We start from the raw sequence: 18,435 nt of genomic DNA, 5'->3' as shown, positions 1-18,435 counted from the left end.
ATATGACACTCTCACGTCTCGATGAGGGTTTTTAGCCAACCCTTGATTATGGCTAGTGGCGACTCCAATTGAATACATAGTTTAGACAGTTCTCGTCGCATGAGGTATGAGGCTTGGGAGCACCTCGGTCCTTGGATTAATGAACTATTTGGTTTGTCCTTCAAACGAATCAATCAATGTTCACATCCATCGACAAATACCTTTAGACCCATACATTTTTATTCCTCCTGATCGGGACGGGTAGGTCGTGACACATGCTTGGATATCAGAATAAAACTTTCAGGTCAAAAAAACATTCGGAATACTACAATCTCCCTCTTGCAGAGGAACAATGTCTTGCGGAACTATTGATTTCTCTTACTTTCACCATCATGGAATTTTCATACACTATTAATTTCTAATCTCGAATTTGTAAAATTTTATACAGAGTGTTGAACCTATGCAGGATATTTCTATTCAAATGTTACATTCCTCTCTCCAAATCATCTTCCATTCACTCTTTGTGATATTTTTTATGATCTCGTTGTGGAGGAGTTGGCTAAAATCATCGGTGCACAACATTCTCAATTTACACGTATTGCTACTACCCCTAAACAAATCTACTGAGATCTCATTGAATATTATAACTTCACTAGAGAACTTAAATCTCATGTTTCTCAAAGTAGTCTTCCTCTTCATACGGAAATGGGAATGAAAAAGTTATAGAATGCCCTGTTCCTAGTGTGGTTGAAATTAGAACTGCTGTAGCTGAACTCCAATGGCTACTTCTAGCGAGGATGAAAATTGTCCTAAAGGGAAGAAAGACAAGGATGAGAAAAAGTTCTTTGTCTAATTTGAGATAAACCTTGGTTTTATTGTCATGCCTGGATATCAGAACAAAACTTTGAGGTGAAAAAAACATTCGGAATACTACAATTCTCTCTTTGCCAGAGGAGCGATGCCTTACGGAACTGTTAATTTCTATTACTTTGACCATCGTGGAATCCTCATACACTATCTTTTTCTAATATCGAATTTGTAAAATTCTACACTGAGTCTTAAACCTGTGTATCCTGCACTCACTGCCTACTTTTATTCAAATGTTGCATTTCTCTCTCCAAATAATCTTCGGTCCACTATTTGTGATGTTTTTTATGATCTTAATGTGGAGGAGTTCGCTAAAATCATCGGTGCACAACATTCTTAATTTACATGTATTGCTGTCATCCCTAAACAATCATACCATGATCTCATTGAATGTTATAACTTTACTAGAGAACTTAAATCTCATGTTTTTCAAAGTAGTCTTCATCTTAAATACAGAGATGAGAAAGGAAAAATTATAGAATCCCTTTCTCTTGGTGTGGTTAAAATTAGAACTGTTGTAGCTGAACTCTAATCGCTACTTTTAGCGAGCATGAAAATTGTCCTAAAGGGAAGAAAGACAAGAGTGAGGAAAAGTTATTTGACAAATTTGAGATAAACCTTATTTTATTGCCATGCTTGAATATCAGAACAAAACTTTCAGGCCAAAGAAACATTCGGAACACTACAATTCTCCTTCTGCCAGAGGAGCGATGCCTTACGAAACTTTTGATTTCTATTACTTTGATTATCATGAAATCTTCGTACACTATCTCTTTCTAATCTCGAATTTGTAAAATTCTACATAGAGTCTTGAACCTATGTATCCTGCACTTACTGCCTATTTCTATTCGAATGTTGCATTCCTCTGTCCAAATCATCTTCAATTCACTCTTTGTGATATTGTTGTGGAGGAGTTGGCTAAAATAATCAGTGCACAATATTATCAATTTACATGTATTGCTACTACCCCTAAACAAGCCTATCGAGATCTTATTGAATATTATAACTTCACTAAAGAACTTAAATCTGATGTTTCTTAAAGTAGTCTTCCACTTAAATACGGAGATGGGAAAGAAAAAGTTGTAGAATCCCCTCCTTCTAGTGTAGTTGAAATTAGAACTGCTGTAACTGAACTCTAAAGGATACTTCTAGCGATGATGAATATTGTCCTAAAGGGAAGAAAGACAAAGATGAGCAAAAGTTTTTTGACAAATTTGAGATAAACCTTAGTTTTATTCTAATGCGTGGATATCAGATAAAAAAACTTTCAGTCAATTTACACATATTGCTGCTAGCCTAAACAAGCCTTCCGATATATCACCGAATTGTATAAATTTACTAGAGAACTTAAATATCATGTTTCTCAAAGTAGTCTTCCTCTTCAATACAAAAATGTAAAAGAAAAAGTTGTAAAATCCCTGCTCCTAGTGTGGTTGAAATTAGAACTGCCGTAACTGAACTCTAATGGTTACTTCTAGCAATGATAAAAATTGTTTAAAAGGAAATTATTTCCTTTGTAAAATAATCCCTCCAAAAATATGAGATTTAAGTTCTCTAATAAAAATTTTTCCTTTTAGACAATTTTCATCATCGCTAGAAGTAGCCATTAGAGTTCAGCTACATCAGTTTTCTGTATTTAAGAGGAAAACTACTTTGAGAAAAATGAGATTTAAGTTCTCTAGTAAATTTATAACATTCAGTGACATATCGGAAGGCTTGTTTAGGATAACAGTAATACGTGTAAATTGAGAATATTGTACACCGATGATTTTAACAAACTCCTCCACATTAAGATCATAAAAAAACATCACACAAATAGTGGACTGAGAAGATTTGGAGAGAGGAATGCAACATTCAAATAAAAATATGCAATGAGTGCATGATACAGACGTTCAGACTTTGTGCAGAATTTTACAAATTCGAGATTAGAAAGAGATAGTGTTTGAAGATTCCATGATGGTCAAAGTAATAGAAATCAATAGTTCCGTAAGGCATCGCTCCTCTGGCAGAAGGAGAATTGTAGCATTTCGAATGTTTATTTGACCTGAAAGTTTTGCTCTAATATCCAGACATGGCAATAAAACTAAGGTTTATCTCAAATTTGTCAAAGAACTTTTGCTCATCTTTGTCTTACTTCTCTTTAGGACAATTTTCATCTTCGCTAGAAGTAGCTATTAGAGTTCAACTATAGCAGTTCTAATTTCAACCACACTAGGAGTAGGGATTCTACAACTTTTCCCATCTCCGTATTTAAAAGGAAGACTATTTTGAGAAACATGAGATTTAAGTTTCCAGTGAAGTTATAATATTCAATTAGATTTTCGGTAGGCTTGTTTAGGGGTAGTAGCAATACGTGTAAATTGAGAATGTTGTACAACGATAATTTAGCCAACTCATCCGCAACAATATCATAAAAAACATCACAAACAGTGAACAGAAGATGATTTGGAGATAGAAATGCAACATTCGAATAGAATTAGGCAATGAGTGCAGGATATACATGTTCAAGACTCCGTGCAGAATTTTACAAATTTGAAATTAGAAAGAGATAGTGTATGAAGATTCCATGATGGTCAAAGTAATAAAAATCAATAGTTCCGTAAGGTATCGCTCCCTTGACAGAGGGAGAATTGTCATACTCATAATGTTTGTGATTTATCAACTAGACTGGTATAGTTTCCAAGAAATTGACATAATGATATATTCGCGACACGCTATATTAGGTACAGATGTCAGCAAATAACCGTTTATATATTAAAAGAACTTCATCAATAACCAATTAAATGTTAGTATTTTCATCATAATGTTGTTTAAATTAGAAACTACATTTGTAAAGTTTGTAATATACTAATTCTTTTGCACGTTGGTAAATTCACCATGGTACAATAACCATACTTGTGATAAATTTCTAATGGGATGGTATTTTGCTAATCACACTTACAAAATTTCAAGAAAACTGGTAACTTACTAACTTCATTGATATGTTGGGGTAAATTCTTCTTAGTGTTAGTAGCAAACCATCCACAAGTGTAGATGTGAAAGGAGTTGGTAACTTACTAATTTATTTAGACGTTGGTAAACTCGTCGCAGGTTTGTGTATTACGAACTACACACTCGTCAAATCTGAAAGGAGTTTGATACTTTGCTAATTTATTTGAAATGTCGGTAGTTTTTCTATAGTGTTGGTGGTTTACTGACCACACTTGTAAAATTTCAAAAAAGTTAATAATTCACTAATTTAATGGAATGTTGATAAATTCCTTGTAAGGTTGGTATTTTACTTAAATTTGAAAAAAAAATTGGCAAGTTTCCTAGACTCATCCCATATTCACCGACGCTGAGAGGGCCTAGTTAAACATGCCTCTGTTCTTCAGAGCACGAAAGCTAACGGTCATTGCATGGAGCTCGTTTCAAGGACCATTCTTGACGAGCAAGCTATTGCAGCAGAGCTAGTTGAGGACCACTGGCAAGCAGTGCAGTCGTTCTACGAGTCCGCGCGCGATTTGTGTATCGCGTCATGAGGAGGGGGACTCAGGGGGCCTTAGGAGGGTCAAGGAAGCCACCTCTTCGACCAAATTTCCAAGATCACCCAGTTGGGTCGATCAGCCCGGGTTGAAGAAGCCACTAAGCGTCTTCTCCGATGTGACCCAGAAGAACACTGTGACGCACAACTCCGTGGTCTCTGTTTATGCCGAAAACGGAAGGTTCTGCGATGCGCAGAAGCTGCTCGACGGAATGCCGCTTCGTAACTTGGTTTCTTGGAGCACCGTGACTGCTGGGTACCTGCATGATGATCGGATCGAGGAAGCTTATCGGTTGTTTGAGAAAATGCGTAGAAGGAGCCGTCATTCGTGGGCTTTGATTATAACGTGCTTTATGCAGAGTGGGCAGCTTGAGTGCGCGAGGAAGCTGTTTGATTTGGTTCCCGATAAGCAAGATGTAGTTTTGTGGAATGCCATGATAACGGGTTATGCAAAGAATGCCATGGTGGATTTGTCCTCTGGAGCAGGAAGATTTGAAGAAGCATTTGAAATTGCTAGCGACACAGACTAAAGAAAATGCTGGACTGTGGGTGCGCTGCTTGGAGCTTGTTCGAAGCACCAGAATCTAACACTTGCCAAATTAGCGTTTGAGAAGCTCACAGAACTTGAATCCGATGAAACTTCGAATTATGTACTCTCATCCAATGTAAATGCTGAAGTAGGCAATTGGGATGAAGCGGTGAAAGCAAGGATATCAGTAATATGGGATGGAGTAGAAAAGCAAGCTGGCTGTAGCTGGATTGAATTGGGAAATCAGGATCAAATATTTGTAACCAATGATCAAGCGCTGCCGAAACCGCAAGAGATCTACATAACATTGAACTCTTTAGCTGCAAAGACTTTCGTCACATGCAATGGCATAAAAAACATAGTCCTTCAAATTTTCCTTAACTCTAACATTTTACAGGACAATGGATTATTGATCATTCTGTTGCTTATCATTATTAACATCCCATACTTGGTAAACTGTATAGTACTTTACTTAATTGTACATCTGCAAGTGTTTTTATTTTTTAGCCAGATTGGATATTTGCAAATCGGTTTGTTAGGACAATCTCTTTTTTGTCTGTCTTGAAAGAAATGGAATGCTTTGTGGGGAACGCCAGAGCATATGAAGGTAAGGGGATATGGTACTAATCTGTTAGTTGTGCCTCATGAGATGCAAATGGTTCAACTTCGAAACATGATGCTACTATAGTATCTACACCAAAGTCTTTTGATTTAAAACTGTACTCCTCTGAGGCATCGAAGAGGCCAGTCTCAGCTGAAACGGTTTCTAGAATTGAGCGGACGTCGGAGCCCATCCTTGACATTCTTGTTCCCTTGAGTTCCACCGTGACTTCCTTCATGGTGGGTTTCCTTTTTCCGCTCAAGTTCAAGCATCTTTCTGTGAGGTAAGCAACTGCACTAATCTCTTCTTTCTTAGCTTCATCAACTACCCGTGGATCGATGATGTCGATAAGTCGGTTCTCATTCATCTTAGCAATGCAGTATTTCACTAGACTCCTATCCTCTTCGGACCTTGTCAAACAGATTGGCTTTTAACCTGTTAACAATTCTGCAGGAACTACGCCAAAGCTATATACATCACTTTTCTTGGTGAATTGGCTGGATCGAAAGAACTCGGGATCTAGATAACCAAAAGTGCCATGTACTAGTGTCGTCAGGTGAGTATGGTCGATGGCCACTGATTTTGAAGTCCCGAAATCGGCTACTTTTTCCCTGTACTTCTCATCTAAGAGGATGTTTGTAGACTTTCTATCTCGGTGACAAACAGGAATTGAAGCTGCAGAATGTAAGTAGGAAAGAGCACCCGCACCCGCAACGTCAACAGCGATTTGCAATTGCATGTCCCGCGTTACAGGAAATACTTCACATTGGTTATCAATGTATTGGAAAAAGGTTCCACTGGGGATGAATTCATAGACAATCAAGGAAACTTCTGTTTCCAAACATTACCCCAACAACTTAACCACATTCCGCGGTTGATTTGTGAGAGAATGATGACTTCATTGATGAATTGTTTGACCTTCTCTTCTTAGACAAACTTTGACTTCTTAACTGCAACGATTCTTCATCTGCTAACATTCCCTTGTACCCTGTACCTCGGCCACCTTGACCGAGTATTCTATTCTCATTGAAATAAGCTGTGGCTTTCTCCAGCTCCTTCGCACTAAACAACCTGGTTTTCTCGACATTGCGTTCCCCTGAATATAGTTGCTGCTGTAATAAAAGCCCACCATTCTTCTTGAAGAACTTTTCCCTCAGTTTGATTTTTTCTCTTGATTACTCTGCGAAGTTTGTAAGTATAAACGAACGGCAACAGCAGTCCGAACTAAGTTATTGAGCAAACCAATGCCAATCAAGTTTCCCGACATATTGAACTACGTTACTTTTTATCTCAGTTTTCATGTGCTGATTATCTTTACAAATAACAGCGATACAAGATTGGTTTGCAAGGAATAGAGTGGAGGGATACCTATAATGATGGATCGGGCCTGCATTCTTCCAGTAAATCTGCAACGGCAACTCTCCTGAATATTTTGACATACTCCCGGCCAGTAATTATGGTCTTCACATTCATTTACATCTAACAGACAGTGACTAGGTAAGTCAACGAATGTCTAAAAGATGGTGACTATGTAGATTAAATGTACCATAAAAGGGCTGCACACGATTCTCTATGTACTTTAAAACATCTGCTATCACTCTGAAATGATATGTTTCACCCAAAACGTCTCTTTGAACAGTTTTGTCGTTTTTTAATGCGAATGATATACCAGTACTGGAAAAGATTACCTTGGCATCCATCTGTAAGGTATGGATTTCCCCTACAGCCGTAGTAGCGGGCACATTGAGCGGTCAAGTTTTCATCAAACAGATAAGATGGGGAGTCAGACGGAAAGCCGCAACGGTAAGCCAGGGAAGGAGAACCTGATCTAGGATAGTACGTCAATCCAAGCGCATTGAGAGCAGTTGTGTTCGATCCCTAGTCCAGAACAATGGGGACATATTCCAAGTCCGGTTATAATGTCAGTGGGTCTGTCATTTTGGCCACGAACCACCGTTTGTCGACGAGAAAAGCATATTTGCAACCTTCTTCACCTCTAGTGGGATTGATGCTCCCTATACTCACATTGAAGATCTTGAGGTCCAAAGGAATTGTGGTCTGGCAGCAATTAATGCCAGAGGAACTGCTGAAGTTACCCATGGTTGTACCTTATTGAATTACCATTATATGAGTAAGCTACACATATTCTGCTTGAAATAATTATGGTATAGTCATGCATGAGCTTGACACGTTCTACATGATGAAAAAACCTTATAATAAGGCGGTAACAGTGCACGAATTTAAATTTAGTTTAGCCAAATATTCAGGGTAAATAGTTTGATGTGGCTAGACTCTTAATAGTTGCAAATAGGTTGGCTTGCATGTGTGGCTTCTTTTTGTTGCCAGCCTAATCTAGTAAGCAAATTTATATACATTTTCCTTTCCAACTTTAGATTATTTCCAATCATCCCTCTAGCCATACATACTTCAGGACTTGATTTGGCACACAATCACATTCACCTTTAGAGACTTGCGTATAGTTACTTCGATGCCTTCAGATTTATCATGCATCCTAAGAATCCTGCTAAGTATTTCTAGCAAGTTAAATCGGTCAAAAGTATATGCACTTCATGTAACTTGATATCATTGTGCTGAGAGCTTTTCCTTGAATATCTATAAATATCTCGAGGAAGGACAAAGCCTGACTCTATGTACCTTCATTGCAAATGGACTTTCAACCAGTAACCATCGACGCCGCGTTTCTCGGGAATGTGAGATTATTACAACCACCTGCAGCAAAGCTGTTCTTGGTCTCAGAAAACACATGGACTTCCTTCCAAGCTAACAGAAAGGGTTCCATTTCCCCTGCCACTGCAGTTTGAGTATATGATCGGAGATTTGATGCGAACGATGCTGTCTTTATTGTGGAAAGTTGCAAGAGTGATCTCCAGAATCTCCAAGATGACACTTGTCAGTAACGGGTAGAATATACTGCTGCATTTGATCTCGAACCATATGTTGAAGTAACAGTTCTCTCCAATTCCAAACGGAAAAGGAATCGCGACATTTTTACAGGATTGTTGGCAACTGGACTTTGCTAGAGACACCGTTGCTTTAGCTGTTGCATTGTTTAGTGGGAATGTCAGCAAGAGAATGGAGTAGAAAAGCAAATGGACCATCCTCAGTTCTCTCTGTTGTATGTGATGTACTCGTTGCTTAAGGCACTATAGTTTGTACAGAGAAAATTCTTTTTCTAGCACCGTTATTTAGAAAGAAGACACTAAATATTATACTCACTAAGTTATGAGATTGAACGAGTCAGATGGCAGAGGAGAGAAGCACATAAAAGATTAACTTATCAAGGGTTGTTTAATTTTGTCAGCTTGAACCAGACGTTTTTACTGGATTCAGCAAAGAAATTAGCAAGTTGTGGCCAGACATTGTGGAGCTTCCGCCATCAATTCTTTTATGTTAATACATCATGCTTCACAAGTAGAGGTAAAAGACATGAATGGGTGACTTCCATTAGACGACATGAGGTTGTTAATACAACACTGAAAAATGTTTTTTGAATATTTCAGAAATGACTCTCATTCTGTGTATGATATCCCGTTCTTCATTTGAAAAATAAAGTGTTACATGAGTCCAGGCGAGAGGCCATGAACTTGAATTTCAGATTCAATCTATGTCATTAAGCAAAACACCATGGCAGTGCTTGTTTAGAAGAATATTCAGTACATTTCAATCATTAATTAATGATTCACTATTCATTTTTTTGTTGGTCTCTCATGTCTCAAATGATGTAGAATAATAAAGACCTGTGGCCTCAGCACCAGAAATGCCTAAAACCTGGTATTATTTGTGGATTCATAGCTATTGTTGCAAGGTAGTTCAGTTGAGCATGCAAAACTGTCACACCGGGAGATTTTCTGCTTCTGCTGTGGAAGACCTTTGATTTCTTGATTGTCACGATTCTTCCATCTGCCAACATTCCTTTATAGACGGTGCCTTGGCCACCTTGACCGAGTATTCTCTTCTCATTGAACTTATCCGTAGCTTTCTCCAGCTCCTTTGCTTTGAACAATGTGGTTTTCTCGACATTGCGTTCCCCTGAATATAGTTGCTGCTGTAATAAAAGCCCACCGTTCTTCTTGAAGAACGTTTCTTTGATTTTCTTTTTCCTCTTGATAACTTCGTACAGTTTGCAAGTGTAGATTGGACGAAACGGTAGTTCGAGGGCTCTGCTAACTCCTGATTCACAGAGGATGGAAGAACGTTTGCTTGGTAAAATGAGATTTCCCATACGAAATTTTAGATGATGAACTTTTTGTATGTTCAATAGAATGAAGGGTGTATTTCCTCTATCAAAGAAATTAATGCAAATCAAGATTTCCTACAATATGCTACTGAGGTTTTAATTTTTTAATCTCAGGCTTATATGCAAATTAGCTTTACAAATGATTGTGCGACATAAAAAACATATAGTGAAATGCTTTGACATTTATTCTCCTTAAATCACGAGAAACAGAGTCGAAAATTACCTATAATGATGAACCTGGCCTGAATGCTTCCATGAAATCCGCATGTGTTGCTCCCAGGAATGTTTCCACGTGTTCCTGGCAGTGAGCAGGGTATCCACTTTCATTTATATCTAGTAGATCATGACTACTCGGAGTAGAGGTAACATATTATGACATAGAAACTTATGGATATTGAGTTTTATGGGTGGGCCGCTCATGTTGGGCTAACCCAACCCATGACCTATCATGTGGCCCATCTCAAGTAATTGCTCAGGCAATTAATTACGGATCATGTAACTACTTTTAACAGTTTTAATAAGGAAATAAAAGCGATTTCAATGAGGGAATAATATCTGATGAGATATAAAGAGCAGGAAATCAATAGAGAAAAATTGCCAATTACAGAAAGAAGAAAGACATTATGAGTTTATGTGAGAACACGGTGTTGTTGCTCTCTGTTCTTCATCCCCGACAAGAGATCCGAGGAATTCTCAAGTTTGCATTGAAGGCATATAATCCGTGGAAACAAGGTACATTCTACTGAGTGATGTATCTATACGATTAGCATTGGTAATTTTCTTGGGCATGATTCTCGTATGTACAAGTCTTGTTTTTGGAACTGTTTGTTGATTATACGAGATTAGGAATTTGTTTCAGTAAGAATTTGTTTTTGTTATACGAGATTAGGAATTTGTTTCCGTAATGTATGATTAGGAATCCGTTTCCAACATTGGTATCGGAGCTATGATTCTTTCCCAGTTTATGTGCAGGAGATAAAGGACTAAGGTTATGTCCTTAGATTAGTCATCGCTTATGGATATTTTCTTAATGTTGATGTTTATCATTCTTTAGGACCAGTTGATTTATCTTTTTCCATGTGAAACTAATACGGTGTTTCTGGAATATTTATTTTCCTTTTAAATAATCATTGGTTTTGTTCTTATATTAATATTGGGTTATGCATATTATATGCGAGTGGGAAGTTCTAGAAAGCTTTTTTTTTTTTTGTAAGCTTAAAAGAACTTAATAATTATATTAATGATAATATCAAATTAGGATCTTAGATGATGATTGGAAATACAGTGACCTTTCGAATCTAGAACATTATGCGAAATCATTCATTAATGTAATTGGTTTGCATAAAAGATGCATAAATGTTGGGCATTAATAATTCGTGCATATATGTCTGAAATGTTCAGTTATAATGGCTTCGGCATCTTAGAATATAGTGGCTGAGATGAACAAATGAGAGAAATTGAACGGCGACAATTATGAAATCTGGAATATGAGAATTCAGTATGTACTGAAAGAGAAAGAAGCATTCGAAGCTCTTAACCATGTTATGGAAGAACCTGCAGATAGAAATACTGCACAACACCGAAGGGATAAAGATGCATTTGTTGCATGGAAAAAGAAGAACTCTCTTGCTCGCATTACGTTGCTGAGTAGTATGGAAAATGATATCATACGGGGGTTTAGGCGTTTTGACAATGCCAAAGATATGTGGGCAATATTAGCAGTAAGATTCGGTCAAAATTCTATGACCAAACTGAGACAACTCACAATTAAGTTTGACTCATACAAGAAGCTTCATAGACAAACCATGAAATAACACTTGAGGCAAATATCAAACATGATTAATGAGCTGAAAGATGCTGGCCACATACTAACAGATAAGTAGCAAGTGCAAGCAGTGATTCGTTTCTTACCTCAAAGCTGGGAGCATATGAAGGTGCACCTAACCCACAATGAAAATATCAAGACCTTTGAGGATGCTATGCGCCATCTTGAGCTGGAAGAGGACTGTCTTCTGGCAGCTAAACCAGAAACAGACATCTATTTTGTTGGTTCGGGCTCACATGGGGCTTCGGGCTCCAAGCGCAAGCGTCTGGGTGGTTTCAATAAGTGGAAGGGCAAGGAAATGAATTCTTCAGGCAAGAAACCAAAACTCAACCAACACGAGAAAGGAAAGTGTCCTTTTAAGAAGAACATTTCAAAGGTGAAGTGTTTCAACTGTGGCAAGAAGGGTCACTTCGCTCACGACTGTGGCGAGCCAAAAGATTGAAATATGAGTTATGGACAGATTGAAAACCCAATTTAAGTTTTTTTAAATCTTGGGGTTGTGCTGTCTATATTCACGAGCCCTTTCACAAATATGGAAAACTGGGTCCAAGAGGTAAGAATAGTATTTTCATAAGATACTCAGAGTATTCAAAAAGATATGTGTTTATAGATGAGCAAGAAAGTGGAAGTGTAACTGAATTTGAATAACGAGATGTTACATTCTTAGAGAATAAATTTCCTAAAAAGGGTGAAATAGATGAGAACTACTCTCTATTTGAAACCTTAGATCACGAAATTGATGGATTTCGTCCAAGTGGGAGCAATGTGAGAAGTGGGGAATTAAATTCGAACCAATCTCAATGACAACCACTTGATGAGACGATACCGTCATTATCTGATCCAAGTGGGAGCGTAGTGGAGCATGATGTACCAAGAGTCAATCTCCTATACGGCGAACAAGTCACAAAGGCATTCCCCGTCGACGTTTTGACATTGAAAGGGAAGCTTTCATGGTCGCCTCACAAGAAAAGGATGAGCCAATGAATGCAAATGAGGCTCTCACATGCCCTGATAAGGATAATTGGATGCAAGCAATAGAAGAAGAAATGGAGTCAATGAGATCAAACTAAGTTTGGGAATTGGTTGATCTTCCAAGCGGGCATAAAGCCATTGGGAGCAAATGGGTTCTCAAAATAAAGCGTAAAGCTGATGGCTCGATTGAAAGATATAAAGCTCGCCTTATGGCAAAATGGTATAATCAACAGGAAGGAATTGATTATGAATAAACTTTTTCTCCTGTGGTATGATTTACCTCAATTCACCTTATTTTGGCAATAGTTGCAAGTGTGAATCTTGAATTACATCAAATGGATATAAAGACTACGTTTCTCATTGGAGAATTAGAAGAAGAAATCTATATGGAACAACAAGTTGATTTCATAAGAAAAGGCCAAGAATAAAAAAGTGTGTTGACTTTTAAGATCGATATATGGCCTTAAGCAATCTTCGAGACGATGGTATATACGCTTTCATAATACCATAATGGCATATGACTCGGTAATGATCGATGAAGATCATTGTGTATATATCAAAAGATCCAAAGATCAATTTGTGATCTTATCATTATATGTAGAGGATATACTAATTGCTAGGAGCAATATGGAGTTAGTCAATACAATTAAGAATTGATTATCGTTCAATTTTAAGATGAAAGATATGGGTGAAGCTACATATATCATTGGAGTTAAGATTTCAAGAGATCGTTCAAAGAAATCATTGTCTCTTTCGCAAGGGACGTATATAAGTAAAATTCTTGAACGATTTCGTATGCGAGACCGTAAACCCATAGATACTTCTATTGCAAAAGGTGAAGGATTGAGCCATAGACTGTGCCCCAAGACTCCACAAGAATAGGAACAAATGAAGCGTGTTCCTTATGCAAATGCTGTTGGAAGCCTAATGTATGCTATGATGTGTACGAGACCTGACATATGTTTTGCAGTTGGAATGGTAAGTAGATATCAATCCAATCTAGGTCAAGCAAATTGGACAGCCGTCAAAATAATTTTGAGGTATCTGAAGGGTACTGCTAATTATTCGTTGAGTTATCAAGGAAGAGATCTGTACCTTGAAGGCTATACTGATGCTGACTGGGGAGGAGATTTAGACGAAAGGAAGTCTACTTCAGGATTTGTGTTCTTACTGAATAATGACGTCATATCTTAGAGCAGTAAGAAACAAACACATATAGCCTTATCCACAATGGAAGCCGAATTTGTGGCACTATCAGCAGCTGCACAAGAAGGTGTTTGGCTTAAGAGATTTTTGGATCACTTAGGTGTTGCTGAGAAGACTGCAAAATCATTGTTGGTTAATTGTGATAGCCAAGCAGCGATAGCTTATACCAAAGATCCGAAATTTCATTGCACATAGATACCGAATATAATTTTGTCAAGGATATGATTGTACAAAGAGATGTGAACGTTCAGTACATACCTACGCAAAGAATGATAGCAGATCCTATGATAAAGCCAATCCCTAGAGATGTTTTCATTGGCCATGTAAAATTTTTGAGACTGCGTAGAGGTTGATGTACTAGACATTTGTATTTCCCTAGAAGTTCACATTCAATAATATTTATTATCACTATTAATGCCTATGAGTTTATTTGACATTTATGCTATTAATGCTTAGTGCATTATATTAAGAAAGTATGTTGGACAGATGAGAGATTAGCCCACTCACATGGGTAATCGCCTCTATTTACTGTGTGATACATAGAGATGAGATAATTTTAACCTTATTATCTAGGTGTTAATTGAGAGCTCAAGGTTAAAATATAAAAATCGCCTTAACAAAGTGTTAAGATGAGGTTATAATATATATTATGTCTAAAAGTAAGATAACTCATATATTTTACTTTACCTGTCTTTGATGCCAGATGTAAGTTCTGATGGATTCTTTAAAAAGAGTAGATTTGTGAACTCAAGTTAGATATTGGGAATGTCTGAATAATCATCTGTATGGTATTAAGTGTAAAGATATACACTCCATGGGAAAGGAGAAAATATTGTAATATGTAATTCATATCACGTATGCATATCGACCAATAAGAGATAGCAAAAACTCTTTTGGCCGCGTGAGACTCTTGAGGACAAGTGTTCCTCAACAATGTGCCCTTATGACTCCTACTAGGGGTGAGCATGATCCGGGTGGGCGGTTCCCACCCCGGAACCGTGGACCGCCTACTAAGGACTGGCTGCAAAAAATTGGAATCAAGAACCGACCGTCGATTCCATGGACCCACCCAAGAATCGGACCGCCAGTCCGGTTCGATTCCCAGGTGGGTCCATGGAACCAGTCCCACTAAGTTTTCCTGGACAAATCAAAAAATGGACTTGTCTAATTCTTGCCCGTTGGTGGGTTGTGTTCACCACATGATACTTGGTCTTACCTTAATGCACATGTGTGATGTATCTTCAGTACACACAAAACACTCCTACTTTGGCATTTGATTTTACTAGTCTGATGCAGAAGTCATGCACTTCCATCTAAAATGATTTGATGCAGAACTGCCCTCTACAGCTTTCCAAACTTCTACACAACCTGCTCAAGCCTCAAGAGTCAAGAAGCTCTCATTTAAGCTAACAAATTAAATGAGCCTAAAACCCTCAAAAACAATGACAACAAGATTTGCCACAAAGTTCAATTACACATCACAACAAGATTCGTCACAAAATTCACAACTTCACAAGGTTCACATCAAATACATCCGTAGCCTATATTATATATCACATGTGGGAGTTTACCACAAGTTCACAATAGTCGGTAAGCAAACAAAACAACAACTCTCCTATTCTCAGGAATATATTATCTTTAACTTCAAGTTCTAACATCCTGAAAACAAAACAACAATAAGTATAAATGAAACGAGTCTAAAATAACAGTGTTTAATATTTACAGACACTTTTATTGAAGAACATGAACTTACACAAGAATAATAGCAGCAAACAACTTCTCAAGCTTTGAGTGCTCTAAAACTCCAAGTTCCAACCTCCTGAAAACAGAACAACAATAAGTATAGATGAAGATGATCATACAACATTAGTTATAAATTAGAACTAGAAATTGAAATCAAACAATTATTGAAAAATCTCACCACATATATTCCTTTCACTTCCACTTGTAAACTCTATATACCGTTAATCTCCACGTTAACATGATCCATATCTAACAAAAAGAAGATATTAAATAAAGCATTCACTCATTAGATATACGAAATAATTATAAGATGAAAAGATATGGCCTTACCCAACTCAAACTTTTCCGCATTCTCGATGCACTCTTTAACATTAATCGGCTCGATAACTACTCTCAACCAATCTTGAGTGCAAATCAAAACTTCCACGACTCTAGGAGTCAAAAAACTTCGAAAGTCATCAAGCACACGACCAAATGTACAGAAGGTAGACTCTGAAGCAACGGTAGTTACAGGAATAGACAAAATATCTCGAGCTATCAAAGATAGGATTTTAAACTTTTGGCCGGCCATGCTCCACCGCATCAAAATGTCAAGATCGAGAGCCTCTTCAAGTTCAGCTTTAAGATACCGATCGAGTTCAAATAAGTTGCCTTCGGACTTCTTTTTCTCCTCGTTAAGAAAGGCTTCATACAAAGGCTCTTGCACGTAGAAATCTAAACCGCAATCTTCCCTTTCATTTCCCTCTTCGCAATAAGGATCGCAACTACTACCAGTACTAGTAGAACTCAAAAGTTCACCACCCAAATTCTTGTCACAAGAACCAAGAGAAGATTTCTCATAAAATTTAAACAAACGTTCTAGAGTGAACTTCACCTTATTAAACATCTCATCAACTATTGCACTATCATCATAAATAAGTCTACAACAATACCTCACATAATTCATTTTTTTTCTAGGATCCAATTCTACCGCAATCAACACCATCATATTCACTTTCTCAAAACTCCCATAGTATTTGTTAAACTTATCTTTCATTTTTGCACCCATAACTCTCACCCTAGGATCGAAAGCCTTTGCCACTTCTTTCAGATAATTGAACAAAGAAGCTATTCCCTCAAAATAATCATTTGAAGTGATATACAAAGTCCCAAACATCTTGTTGGTGGCATCATAAACTTCTTCAAAAATTTGCAAAGAATAATGGCATTTCCCCAATCAACACTATTTGGAGTATTGGAGCTAAGCTCAGTTGAGAAAGAAAGATCTTCTTTATCCATCCTTTCAAAAGCTTTTCTTAGCTTTATGGTGGTGTCTAACATTAGATAAGTGGAGTTTCACCTAGTAGAGACATCAAGACAAACTGAACCCTTATAAGTGATCCTTGTTTTCTCAATGCAATCTTGAAATGTTTTAGCTCTCATGGGAGAACTTCTCACATACCTAACCACGTTACAAATACGTGCAATAGAATCGCGTACCTCAGCTAAGCCATCCCTCACAATCAACCTTAATATATGAGCCGTGCACCTCATTTGTAAAACTTCACCATTTAAGATCAATAGCTTATCTCTTGCAAACTTTTCTTTCAAATAACCAATGGCAACATCATTCGAACTAGCATTATCCACAGTGATTGTTGACACTTTTTTCTCTATTCCCCACTCGTAGATGCATTTCTCAACCATTTTCCCAATATCCCTACCCTTGTGACTAGGCATCACCGCAAAATTAATGATTTTTTTGTTCAATTTCCAGTTTTCATCAATAAAATATGCGGTGAGACATAAATAGTTCAAATTCTAAAGGGAACTCCATGTATCAGTCGTGAGTGCAATTCTAGAATTAAGCTTACAAAAGGAAGCCTTCAAACTTTTTTTTTCACAAAAATACAACTTCATACAATCTCTAGCCACCGTAAATCGCGACACATGCTTGAAGAGAGGCTGTAATTGATTGGTATAATCACGAAATCCAACACGCTCAATCATCGAAAATAGTTGTTCATCAATTATAATCATTCGAGCAAGCATTTGCCTACATTTCTCCCAATCAAACTTCCATGTCGTTAAAACACTAGCAATTCCAGTACTAGTATTTCCCATTGTCATTTAATTCCCATCTACTCTATGTGATGCAAACAATTTTTGCTTTTAATCTATATTGCGAGGATACTTAGGGCACTTTCTCAAATGCTTCAACATATTTGAAGTGCCATTATCAACATGGTACAAATACCTGGTCCAACAATAATTGCAAAACATTTCAAGTTTCCCGTTCGAATCAGTTTTGCCTTTACGAAAATGAAGCCAAGCAACTGATTTTCGCTTACTAGGCCGAGGACAAAAACCGGATACCTTATCTGTATTGGATGCCTCTTCAAAGTCATCTTCCCTTCCTCCATGTTCTAGTGATTCTTATTCCATTATTGGTGTTATCGCATCATAGGATTTCTCTACTTCCATTGACATGTTAATAGATCACCTGCTCAAATCAAGCAACATGTCATCAACGGATAAAAGTTAAGGTCATCCAAGATTCAAAACTAAAGCAAATTGACTTTGTGTACATGCTATATCGAAAAGTAGGGGCTTCAACCCATGCAGATTGTTAAGTAGAGGTTTCAACCCATGTATCTCAAACATTGTTACAACTTACTTCATAAATCACGGGACTTTTTTCTATTTCAGGTGTGAGATTGTTCTGTTTGATTTCATTTTTTGAGTTTTGGGCTACTCTTAAGGACTAATGATTGAGAAAGCAAAGTACTCAAATATCATACAAAAACAGAGGAATAAAAGGTTGAACTTTGCCCGGATAAAAAGGGAAAATATAAGTTGACTTCGGTTGGCAAAAAAAGAAGAATAGTATCAACAAAATTCAGGCCAAACTTTAGATATTAGACAAAAGGCTTTAAGAGTTTTCAACACTCCA

General features: G+C 37.3%; 1 pseudogene; it reads right to left on the bottom strand.

Moving 5' to 3' along the window:
• Positions 1-5,521: 5,521 nt before the first annotated feature.
• On the bottom strand, positions 5,522-7,599 carry LOC115674790 (wall-associated receptor kinase-like 1; annotated as a pseudogene).
• Between the last annotated feature and the right edge of the window lie 10,836 nt (positions 7,600-18,435).

The sequence above is a fragment of the Syzygium oleosum genome, unplaced genomic scaffold (assembly GCF_021117445.2).
Source record: "Syzygium oleosum isolate NSW1041296 unplaced genomic scaffold, Sole_v2.1 Sole_v2.23, whole genome shotgun sequence".
NCBI classification, from domain to species: domain Eukaryota; kingdom Viridiplantae; phylum Streptophyta; class Magnoliopsida; order Myrtales; family Myrtaceae; genus Syzygium; species Syzygium oleosum.
This window is presented reverse-complemented; position numbering and strand designations above follow the sequence as displayed.